Raw genomic sequence first — 11,242 nt, 5'->3', positions numbered from 1 at the left:
GGAGTTACAGTTGGTTAGCATGGTCTTTTTGCTTGGCTGCTGTGATGTGCTGAAAGATTACTCAAAAAATGCTCCATTAAAAGTAGACTCTCAAGTTCAGGGTAGATTAAGAAATTCCAAATGTGTCCTAGTTGCATATTTTTCATACATCAAAAATATTCCTTGATGTAGGTGAGTGTGTTCAGTCCTCTGCACAACAATGCTACCTCCTCATTAATAAAGAGGCAAATACAATGGAAAATTATTACCTTTGTCTCTGGATCCTGGTAATTCAAATATTCAACAGTGTCACAGCATTTCCCAACCTTCAGATAGAGCCAGTTTGTCTTGAGATGAAACAACATGTGGAGCTGGATCTGTCATATAGTATGGGGTTGCTTTGGAACTTGTATCAAATGATAAACCCCATAGTATTTGCTCTTGGAAATGAACATTTATTGAGATTTACTTACTGCATGTGCAATAAAAGAAGAAAAACTGTGTTAAAATCAGCAATTTAGTTCAGCTAACTCAGTTACAGCCACAGCTTATGGTAGGCTGTGAACATACAACAGGTCAAATGCAGCTCATGTAGAGTATCTTGTTCTCAAATAAATGGGAGACAGTAAGTGAAATTAGGTTTATGGTGGGTGGAGTATTGGAAGGTAGAAGTGCTTAGAGCACTAGAGCCACTGTGGAGAAATAGACTCTTAATCATGTGTTTACATGCTTCTACAATCAGTTTAATTAAATTACTGTCACAAGCATATCATTCAATTTTAGCTCTTTAGGAGGACTAAGTACAGCCTGAGGATAGGATGAATTCTGAATAAGAAGATGCAACCGAGTAGGAAATTAGGGTTAACATAACCCTAAGATAAGTTTCTTCAAGAGGTAAATGAAGATTAGTTTTTCTCTAGAACAGAACATGCTTTTACGTGACAAAGACTTTAGGCAAATGCTTTTTATGCATTTTTAAAATAGATTCATGAAACAATTCTCTAAATGTGATTCCTCAGTGTCGCTTTAAAGGTTCAGTCATTTTTACATCCATTAATTTAAATAATAAATTTAAAAAAATATTTAAAAATGAGGAAAATTCTCCAAATAATATACTAAACACTGCATGCACACAGGTTATGAATCTACCCCAGAATAACACACCTTTACCTATTTATTCATCAAGTGTGTAAAAGCATAGGTTCTGTATTTGCTATGTCTAGCCCAAAAAATTTCCTGGAAAATCTGAATTAAAAAATGGGATAAAAAATACTATCTCTATTCCCATGTAGGATTGTTTGGCTGAATGTTGTCATGAAAGGTATAATAATGTAAGTTCTTCAGTGAACGATTTTAATCTATATTTCTCTATTGGTGGTCTAATACCAGAGTAGTTTGCAGCTAAACTGGCTAGGCCCTGGACAATGAATTTCCAAGATTTTAGCACTTCTTCTATCCAGATATTAAATCATTACTAATTTTCTTACTGAAACTTTTTTTACTTGGTATTTTACAACAACCCGCTACTATTGTTGTGTTGCCCCAAATTTAAGTACTAATCTTGAATGCTACATTTTTTTACCTCTTAAGCTGTTGTTGCTTTTTCACAGAAAGTTACAAACCCAAGCCTGGAAAACTCTGTTTCATCATCAGAACATTTGGGATTGTTAGAGCTACTAAAATGGAAAAGATCAGGTCAATATTTGTATATTTTGTATCAGGCCCCCTTAAGAAAGCAAAATGTTTTACATCTGCATCGTATTAAGGCAGTCCAGTTAATGGGAGCTCCTGTAGTGTTTAAGTGAGTTGCATGTTTCTGGCAGTTCTGCAAGTCAGACTGCCTGCTTATTTAGGATCTGAAATTTCAGTTCTGTGGTAATTTTGGGAGTGAAGCCCATAGCAGGGCCAGAGTTTAAACATGGATGTCAGAGCCTGAGTGTTGTTGGAAAATTTGGGCCATAATTCAGAAGCGAGAAGATGTAGCAAGTGAATACACCAAATATTGTCGTAATTAATACTGTTGACACAGCACGGTGTATCCTGGAATTTATGAGAGCTTGAATAAAGAGGTGAGGCTAATAGCACTACATGCAATGAAAATGCAGAGCAAAAGGTGATCATTTATAAAGAAAACAGCAACTGAAATTATAGAAGGAGGTAGAAAACCGATGTGATGTGTGATGTTTTTCTAGAATATAAAAACCTTATTCTGAATATAGATGTATTTTAAAACTGTTGTCAAATTTCATTTTATTCCAGATATAACAAATCAGATAATATTTTTGCTGAAATTTCCTAATTGATACTGTTGTTTCCTCTGCTGGAATGAGTTAAAAAATTCAGTACAGTAAGGATTATAAAATAAGACAAAAATCTGCCCATGTTTAGAGGTATGCGATTTCAATTTTTCAGTGGAACAGTTGAAATTTGTCAGGTTCATTGCTACAAACAAGAAACATAATCATTTTTCTCTCTCAGTGAACACAGAACACAAAACTACATATTTTCTTTAGGAAACCTGCCTCAAATTCTTCCATGAGTACTTGAAGTTTTCTGATATTCTCCTCTAACAAAAGCTTCAAATTAACACTAATGTACGTGACTTTATGTGCCGGGGTTCTTGGATAGAGACCATGCTAAGGTTTTTAAAAGGGTCATACCTTAAAAATTATATTACCATTCTGCTCTCTAAAGTCTCCCCTTTTATCAATGAAGCTTATTTTTGTGCTATATGATGTCATAGCCCAGACATTTATGCTAAAGGGGAAAATTAATAACTAGCTTGCAGATTTCCAGTTGCTGAAGTTTGAATTTTACATAAAGACAAACACAAAGAAGGTTATTGTGGATAGCTTTTTGTTTTGAGAGAGACAGTAACAGTGGTCTGGGTGGAGGAACATGTTTTAGTTAATATTGCTGAGTTAATTTTTTTAGTGCTTTTTTTGACTTTTTTTTAAAAAAATCTACTTTAGAGAATTAAAAGCAATTTCTTTAGCTTATTTTGAAATATAATTTCAACATTGCTATTTAAATTCATAGTAATATCTTATAAAATATCAATCAGCTGTTAAATACATTTTGTAATCTAATATACAATATAATTTCTGTCACTACAAAAATATTACTGCATGAGTACATTGAAGGGCTGTAATTCAAAGAAATGTATAACATACAAATGTTAATAAAAAACAATTTATTTTTTGTTCTTTTGAGAAGTACTGAATAGAATATTTTGTGAAAAATGATAAACAACCAGGCCTGACAAAGACAGCCATTGCATTAAAATTTTTCGTGTAAATTTTATTTTTAATCTTGGTATCTGTAGAATTATCTTTATCAAATGTAGGAAGAACAGGCATCTGTAGGTATTGTTATCTGCCTGTTATAAGGAAATTTGGGCTTTTTTGAGTGGCAGATACCTAAAAGATAAACAAACATTTAAGAAATTATTATGCTAAATGCATAAAAGGGACAAGGTTACAGTATGCATAAAGTGTTTATTTATATCTAATTGTTATACAAATCAAGGTGCACTATGTTTACAACTCTGCCTGAATTATCTTTCCTGTAATGATTTTTTTTTCTTTAAAAACAATGGTATCTGAAAGTCATTCAGATGTATTTTGTCAGATTTGGAAAATACGCAGTTCTAATACATGGCGTTAAAACCACCTCTGGTAATGAAGAACATCAGCTTTCCTGGGAAAGGTATCATTCCTTAATTCAAAGTAGGCATTAGAATAGGAAATGAAGATTTTTTAAATATCAGCTGGAATTTCTGTTCCTTTCTGATTCATCAGTATTTTTGTTATCACTCCTGGGTGAATATGTCCTAAGCATCCTTAAACTGATAATGGTCTCTAATGCAAAGGCAAAACTTGCAGAACATTGGGCACCAAGTGGAAAATGATTTTATTTCAGCTACCAGTGGCTGATTACTAATAACACAGGCTTACTTTGCCTTCGTGATCAGAATATTTACGTGCTTTTGTGAGCCGTCTACCCAGAATTTATAAATAGGAAAGAAAATAACCCTCGAAAGCCAAACAACTTCTTCTCCTTGTCACCATATGCTGCATCTTTTCCCTCTAGGTTTTGTATACTGTGTGTGCTGAAGAATGGTGTCTTTTCTTTTCATGTTGCTCTGTCGGCGGTCATAACAGCTATTCTCTTCATGAATATGTAAATCCCATGCATAAAATCAGAAAAATTAGCATGGCGATTCCCACTATAGAACGTGCCCAATTATGTCTGCTAATACGTGGATAGTGATGATTTAATCTTTGGACTATATCAGCGGATTCAGGTACAGTTACAAGAGCTGCAGTAATTACAGAGGACCCAAACACACAAGCTGGGTGCGTGCACATGCTGGGGGATCATTGGGCTTTAATAGGAACTGGGCATCTGATGCCTGCCTATGATGGAGTGCTCGCAGATTCATTTACAGGCGCTTTCTCTGATGGGTAGTGACAAGGGAGAAAAATGCCCTAGGTCTGCAATACCCTTCCCTTACTAACTGACACTCATTTGCATTTGAATTTTTTTTTCCTCTCTCTTTTTTAGTTCCTACTGAATGCTTGCAATTAGAACGGAACGAATAAAAGTTTGGATAAATAAAGGGAGAAAAATGGTGACCGCATTTGCTAGGCGTCCTTAACTCACTTGGTTTATCAGCAATGGCTGTTGGAGGGGGAGGAAGGACATGCAGAAAACAAAACCAAAAAGGCACCACCAGCAATTGATGCATTTTTGTATTTAAATAAGCAGGCGTGCTCATGCATATTTATATGACGTGCATGCCTATGCGCCGCTCTGAGCAGTGGCTCTGCGGCTCGGCTGCAGTAATTAGGCTGATGTAATTATAGCAAAACAAAGCAAGCTTAGGCTGATGGTGTTTTTTTTTTTCTTTCCCATACAGTGGGAACATTTAAGACATATGCATATTCCAGCGTGCAAAAAATGAACCTGCACCGCTGTCGGAGGCTAGGAGGACAGTGTGGCCAGTGCACCTATTGTGTCACTGCTGTAGAAAGCAGCTTAGCGATTGGCCACTGTCTGCAGCACATAATACTGACTGGTTATAAAGGACTTGTCTAGAGGAAAGCCTGTAGGTACTCCATTGTCTGGCAAAGTTGATATGACTGCATTCTTTTTGCAGGGGGTCAGACAGCTGAACTGTAAAAGCTGCACAGATTTTTTTTTTTTTTTTTTTTGTCTTCTTCGTCTGTCTCTCTGTCTCTGTCTCTTCCCTATAGCATTTTTCTTTCATGCCCTGTCTCAGTTTGCATAGTTAAAGAGAATGCTAATTAAGATCCCTTGCCTTAACCTAAAAATAATGACTTGGATGTAAATAGAAAACTGGCGATAGTTTAAAATATTCTTGCGTAGCACCAAGATATCCGTTACTGTTCTAGGGGAAAAAAGGAAGAATTTTTTTTTGTAATCAAGGTAAACAAAAAAAGAGTTGTTGCTTCTCTTTCTTCCTTTCTTTCATTCTTTCCTTTTTTTTCCTATTTTTCTTTTTTTTTAACCAATGATGCAAGCCAGAAAATATTTTATTTCAGAAAGCATGTTAGCTACATAATTTAAAAGTCCACAAATCAGTTGCAATTTAGTGCTTATTAATCCTTCTTAGGATGTAATTCGGTGAAAGAACTGCTTTAAAAAAAATTCTTTTCTGTATTATAGACGGATCTAACAACGCAGTCTGGGCTCCGTGCCAAAGGCTGGTATTTCACAGCAGCGACCGCCTTACAGATGAGCTGTGGGAAGCAGGAGGGAGACTCTCTTAGGGTGCCACTACTATGGAGACACAGCTGGGCTGAACAAGATTTGCTTCAAACGACAACAAGAGAGACAGAAAGAGTCTGGTTCGACCGCTGCCCAAGCAGGCAGTAACCAGAAGAGCTAGCAGCCAATCCGGCCATGCTGCACTGTTCGAAACCAGCTCTACATCCCAGCCAATCAGTGACATCACTGGTGAGAAACTCATTTACATCATGCAGTAATGAACTTTGTTTAACGTAGCCTTTTTTCTTTTCTTTTTTTTTTTTTTTCCTCACAGAGATTAGGTCCTCCATTAATTATTCTGCCAGCATAATTTGAATCGCTATGCAAAACGATGGCTACAATTTCTTGATTTTTTTTTAACTGTGTGCTGTCTCTGCAGGTAACCATGGGCATTGTTCCAATTTTTTTTTTCCTGTTGGCCCCATAAAACCTTTAGAAGTGTCTTTAATTGTTAATATTGTGCATATATTTTTCTTTCGTGTGTGTTTGTCTCCTTGTAGTCCTTACCTAATGTGGTACTTCTTTCTCCAGTTATAGCCTGAGATTACCTTTAACTGTCTTGGAAGGTAAAAAAGGGTGTTGCTGCAGCATTGAGTTTGCATCTTTAGCTACCATCACTGTCTAAGTACTTATTCTAATGCTTCAGAAATCATTTCGCTGTGGCCGTTTTACATATCTGGCTTTCTCTAAAGGTTCTTACATGCATCTGTTACAACTGAGTAAAGTTCAGTACTGTTATATTTCATTCTTCACCACTTTCAGTCAAGATGTCATTTTATTAATGAATAGAACTGAGATCATTTCTGAACAAATTTCACCCCCTTCCTTCCACCTCGACACAATGCACCTGATTTGCATCCATTTACCAGAATAACTGAATACAAGAGGCAGTATGAAAGGAAGTCAAGGGAGAGCTTGCATACTGCTTCAGGGTATGTTGCAGCAAAGCGAAATATAGAATTTTTGTTTAGAATGTGCTTAATCTACACAGAAAAAGATTAGATTTTACGTTGAAAAAACTCTTATCTAGCCAGCTTTTCATATTAGGAAGTAGGTTTGGTGGGGAGGGGGATTGGGTGTTTTGGTTTTGGTTTTATTTTTTTTAATAATAAACGTGCACATTTTCTTGAGATGTGTTCAATTATAAGTGGAAAACATTTGGCAAGCCAACATTGCATTGAACATTTGGATTTAGTTCTTTACGGGTAAAGTAATTTGTTGTGCGAACAATTTAAAACCAGCCCAGGATACTGTGGAATGCAGAGATTTCAGACTGCATAATATAATCAGGCAAAGTTTTGCTCTTCAGTATTCTATGAGCAGAAACAGAATCAGATACAAGACAAATTCAATATTGTGTTATTAAATTAAAGCTATATCTGTTGCTAGTGGGCTTCAAGAGGTCAAGTCTTTCGTAAAGCAAAATTTTATTTAAAGAAGTAGCCTGAAACAGAATTTTTGTTACAACATGGTAACTTCTCCTCTCCTCACACACAGTAATCTACAATTTGTTTACGGTGCTTCAGTTATATATTGATCCTTCTAGTCACTTTGAAAATACACAGGATTTAAGCACTAAACCATAGCTCTTTCAATGCATGATGCATTCCATCATCCCATCATCAGTATTCTGTGTGCAGCTGTCCTGATTCAGCCACTGGCTCCCCTGCTGCAGATCCTGTAATTTGAATCATGCGTAATAATATATTATCCTACTGGGGGCCTTCTTTCAGTAGGAGAGTGGTTTTATACCTTCTGCTCTAAGAGAACTGTTGGCTCCTTGCCATCTCGTAGCCATTATTCACCGAGGCAATCAAGATAGTCTTCCTTAAGGAATAACATCTGCACAACTGCATGTGCCACAAATATCAAGCCTCCCCTCACATTATAAATTTAGTTTTCTTGGAAGCAGGAATATTTGAGAATACTGAAGGAGAAAAGCTGGACATTTACTGGAATTCATCAAAAGTGTATTGAATGTGCCATGTGCTGAAATCCAGGCTGTGAAGACATTTGGACTGGCTAAGAGAGGCAGAGGAGAAGAAAATAGAAGCTGGTGGCTATTCTGTGATTTTTGATAATATTTAATCCAACTCATGTTTTTGACTTAGCTGATCATTGGTGCTGTATTAAAAATATGATATTTGCCTTGCTGACAAGGTAATTTTCTAAATAGGATGTTGATGGCATGGTGTCAGATGGGACTGGAGCTGCATTTCCCAGGTTGAGAATCTAACCTGATTTGATGCATTCAACAAGATGCAGTGTCAGTAGTGAATGAAAAACAGATACCAAAAGGGACCAAGAGTGTAGAAGATATGAACATGTCATAACAGAGTAGCAAATCTCAGAAATGCAGAATCTGGAAGCACGAATTGAGTTCATTGAGTTTGCACAACATGAGTTTTATCTGCTGGTTAAAGCTCTGTAGGGCATCTAAAGTGAGTTAAGCAGCTGCTTAGGGCAGAGAAAGAGGAACCCCAGGTCTGTGCAAGTCCTTCAGCTATAGTGTGTGCACTGCTGCCACATGTAGCAGATACATCAGCACCAGGGCCTACAGTTTTCTTTTGTTCACATAAATGTCACCCCTAAAACACAAACAAAATATCCTGAGATCTTATTTTTACAGATATTCTTTTTGTGTAAGCATAGAGAGGCTCATGTGATGTTTTCTGTCCTGTACAAATTTTTTGACCATTCCTGTTAAAGATAACATATTTGTCAGTTTTGGTTTAGGGAAGAGAGAGGGGAAGTATTGGGGAGTGAAAGAAGCAAAATTTGATTTAACATGTTTGTCTCATCCTGAAGCTTACATGGTTTTCATTGAACAACAGCAATACAACTGTAGCAAATAATTCTACCCAAGATGTGTTTATTTCAACACTGTTGAGGTGTATATAGCAGGGTAGGGTCTTCTTGTTGTCATCACCTTTGCTTTACCTTCTGGAGGACAGAAGTAAAGTCTGTAACCTGGCTGAAAATCAAAAGTGCTAATATTTGGGAACTGAAGTTCTTCTGAGACTATAGGAATGATAGTTAAATAGGGCTCCTGGTGGCTGACTTTGATATAATCTTTTTAGAGGGAAGACCCTCAATACCTGAATAATTTGTCATATTTAAAATACTGTACAAAAAGATCAGAATTTTTAACTAAACAAGGGAAATCCACAGTAATGTGGCTTAGAAATAAGATATAATTGCAAATAAGTTAACAGGTTGGTGACTGAAGCTTTCTTCCTGACTCATGCCATCCAGAAGAGAGGAAGAGAGCTTCCTAGGCCATTGATGCTTCATTCAAGGGCATTCTCCATATAGTTATTAAGTTTTCAATAATAAGGATTAATAGGAAAAACAATACAAAAAATCAGAATGACTTGATGAATCACAGGAAGAAAAATCACCTTCATGACAGCTGAACTGCGACATGAGGAAACAGACTAAGCAGAGAATGGGATTTGCCATAGTTCACCCCGTTTAAAAGAGGAGTCATATCATTCTGAAGGATGAGCCAGAAAATAACAGCCGCTGGAAATTATGGCACATTTCTTTTCTACTTCTGTGAACAAATAATATTGTACTTGATTCTGTTCCTTGTGTGGTAGCATTTCAGTTTTCTGATAAAAGTCTTAACAAAAAGTCTACTCCAGAGACTTCTTTTTTTTAAAAGGTTATTATGTCAATAGCTGATGTTTCCAAGTAGGACATCTACTAGAAGAGGGTATGGACACTGAAATTTGTTTTCTGCCGTGGCTTAGTGTATAAGCAACCTAGTTTTTGCCATTTGAGCTATACTATTTATAAAGAAAACAATGAGACTGAACAGCAGTGGTGACACTAATAGCGAATTATTGCATGTAAATATTTATGTAGTATCAATTTTTTTATACTTTGTGAGAAGGTTCCTCTTTTCTCAAATCATCAATATTTAAACAACCAACTTCATTAAATCAAGTTTTAGAATTAAGGGTGACAATACTAGGAAAAGACACTCTCCCGGTTTAACTCCAACTGGCATCCAAGCACCACACAGATGCTTGCTCACCCCCCAACCACTGGGATGGGGGAGAGAATCAGAAGGGTAAAAGTGAGAAAAGTTGTGGCTGAGATAAAGACAGTTATAGGTAAGAAAACCACAACACAAGTAAAGCAAAAAAAGGAATCCTTTTGCTGCTTCCACGGGCAGGCAGGTGTTCAGCACTCCCGGGAAAGCAGGGCTCCACCATGTGTAGTGGTGACTTGGGAAGACAAATATCATCACTGTGAACATCCTTCCCTCCCACCTTCTTCCCCCAGCTTTACAGACTGAGCACGAGTCCATATGATGTGGGATATCCCTGTTGGAATCAGCTCCCAACTCCTTGTGCACCCCTAGCCCACTCACTGCTGGGGTTGTGTGAGAGACTGAAAAGGCCCTGACTCTCTGATCACTGCTCAGTGATAACGAAAACATCCTTGTGTTATCAACACTGTTTCCATCACAAATCCAAAACACAGCCCCACACCAGCCACAATGAAAGAAATTACCTCTACCCCAGCCAAATCCAGAACACGCTCTAAGGAATCAGTGACACTGCTACCCTTTAAAAGAGCTGCACATCCGCTCTTGTTGCAACATCCAGTGTTGAATTGGCTTCAACATTCCAAATAAATAGAGACTAGAATGCCCTGTATATATTTATCTAAAGGCAAAGGAAATTGAGCTATCTGGCTCCTTTTGTAGTCTACAGCAAAAGGGTAGAAATGGTTGAAAACTGTAGAAAAATGTCTGCCTTGCTGAATTTGTTCTAAAAATCTAGAAGTACATATGTGTATATATATTTTTTTCACTTGAGCATATAAAGATTCTTTGAGTACATTACTGAGATCCACACTTGTCTCAGACTGTGTAGGGAAGAGCTTATTTATGGGGTACTTTGCTACTGAATCAAAATACGATCTTGGGTAAACAAGGTCAGTTACTATTTTACTGTGACACTTCAGCTTTCCTCACTTTAAATTAGGCTGTGGGAAATGGAGTGTGATGGCTCTTCTCTGTATGAGGAAAAGCCTGGAAGGGACCCAAAACTGTTTTCTGGATGCAAGTACAGAAAGACTGGTGAATATAGATATAGGGGTCATCAGTTGTTCAAGGGTAATACTACAATATTTTAAGGGCTAGTACCAGAAAAGGGGCTCTTTCTTGGCCTAAATGCTGCCCTGAAATGTCTTTATTTTCCTGATGGCTAATGAGAGGGGAGCTAAGCAGTGCCTGCTGCACTACGTCACCCTGAAGGCCTCAGACAGGGGCTTTGATGTGCAAGGCAGCAGACTGCTGACTTCTGAGGTTGTGGTTTTATTTCTTCATCCAGTTGTTTTCATTTTTCATGTTACATGTCAGTGCTGTATTGCTCTTAGTGAAAATTTTGGAATCTAGACAGGTTTTATTAATGCACCCATGGTTTTTAATTTTATTCCAGCATTTAAGTGAATG

Source organism: Prinia subflava, chromosome 3 (genome assembly GCF_021018805.1).
Source record: "Prinia subflava isolate CZ2003 ecotype Zambia chromosome 3, Cam_Psub_1.2, whole genome shotgun sequence".
NCBI classification, from domain to species: domain Eukaryota; kingdom Metazoa; phylum Chordata; class Aves; order Passeriformes; family Cisticolidae; genus Prinia; species Prinia subflava.
Note: the sequence above shows the minus strand (reverse complement) of the source record.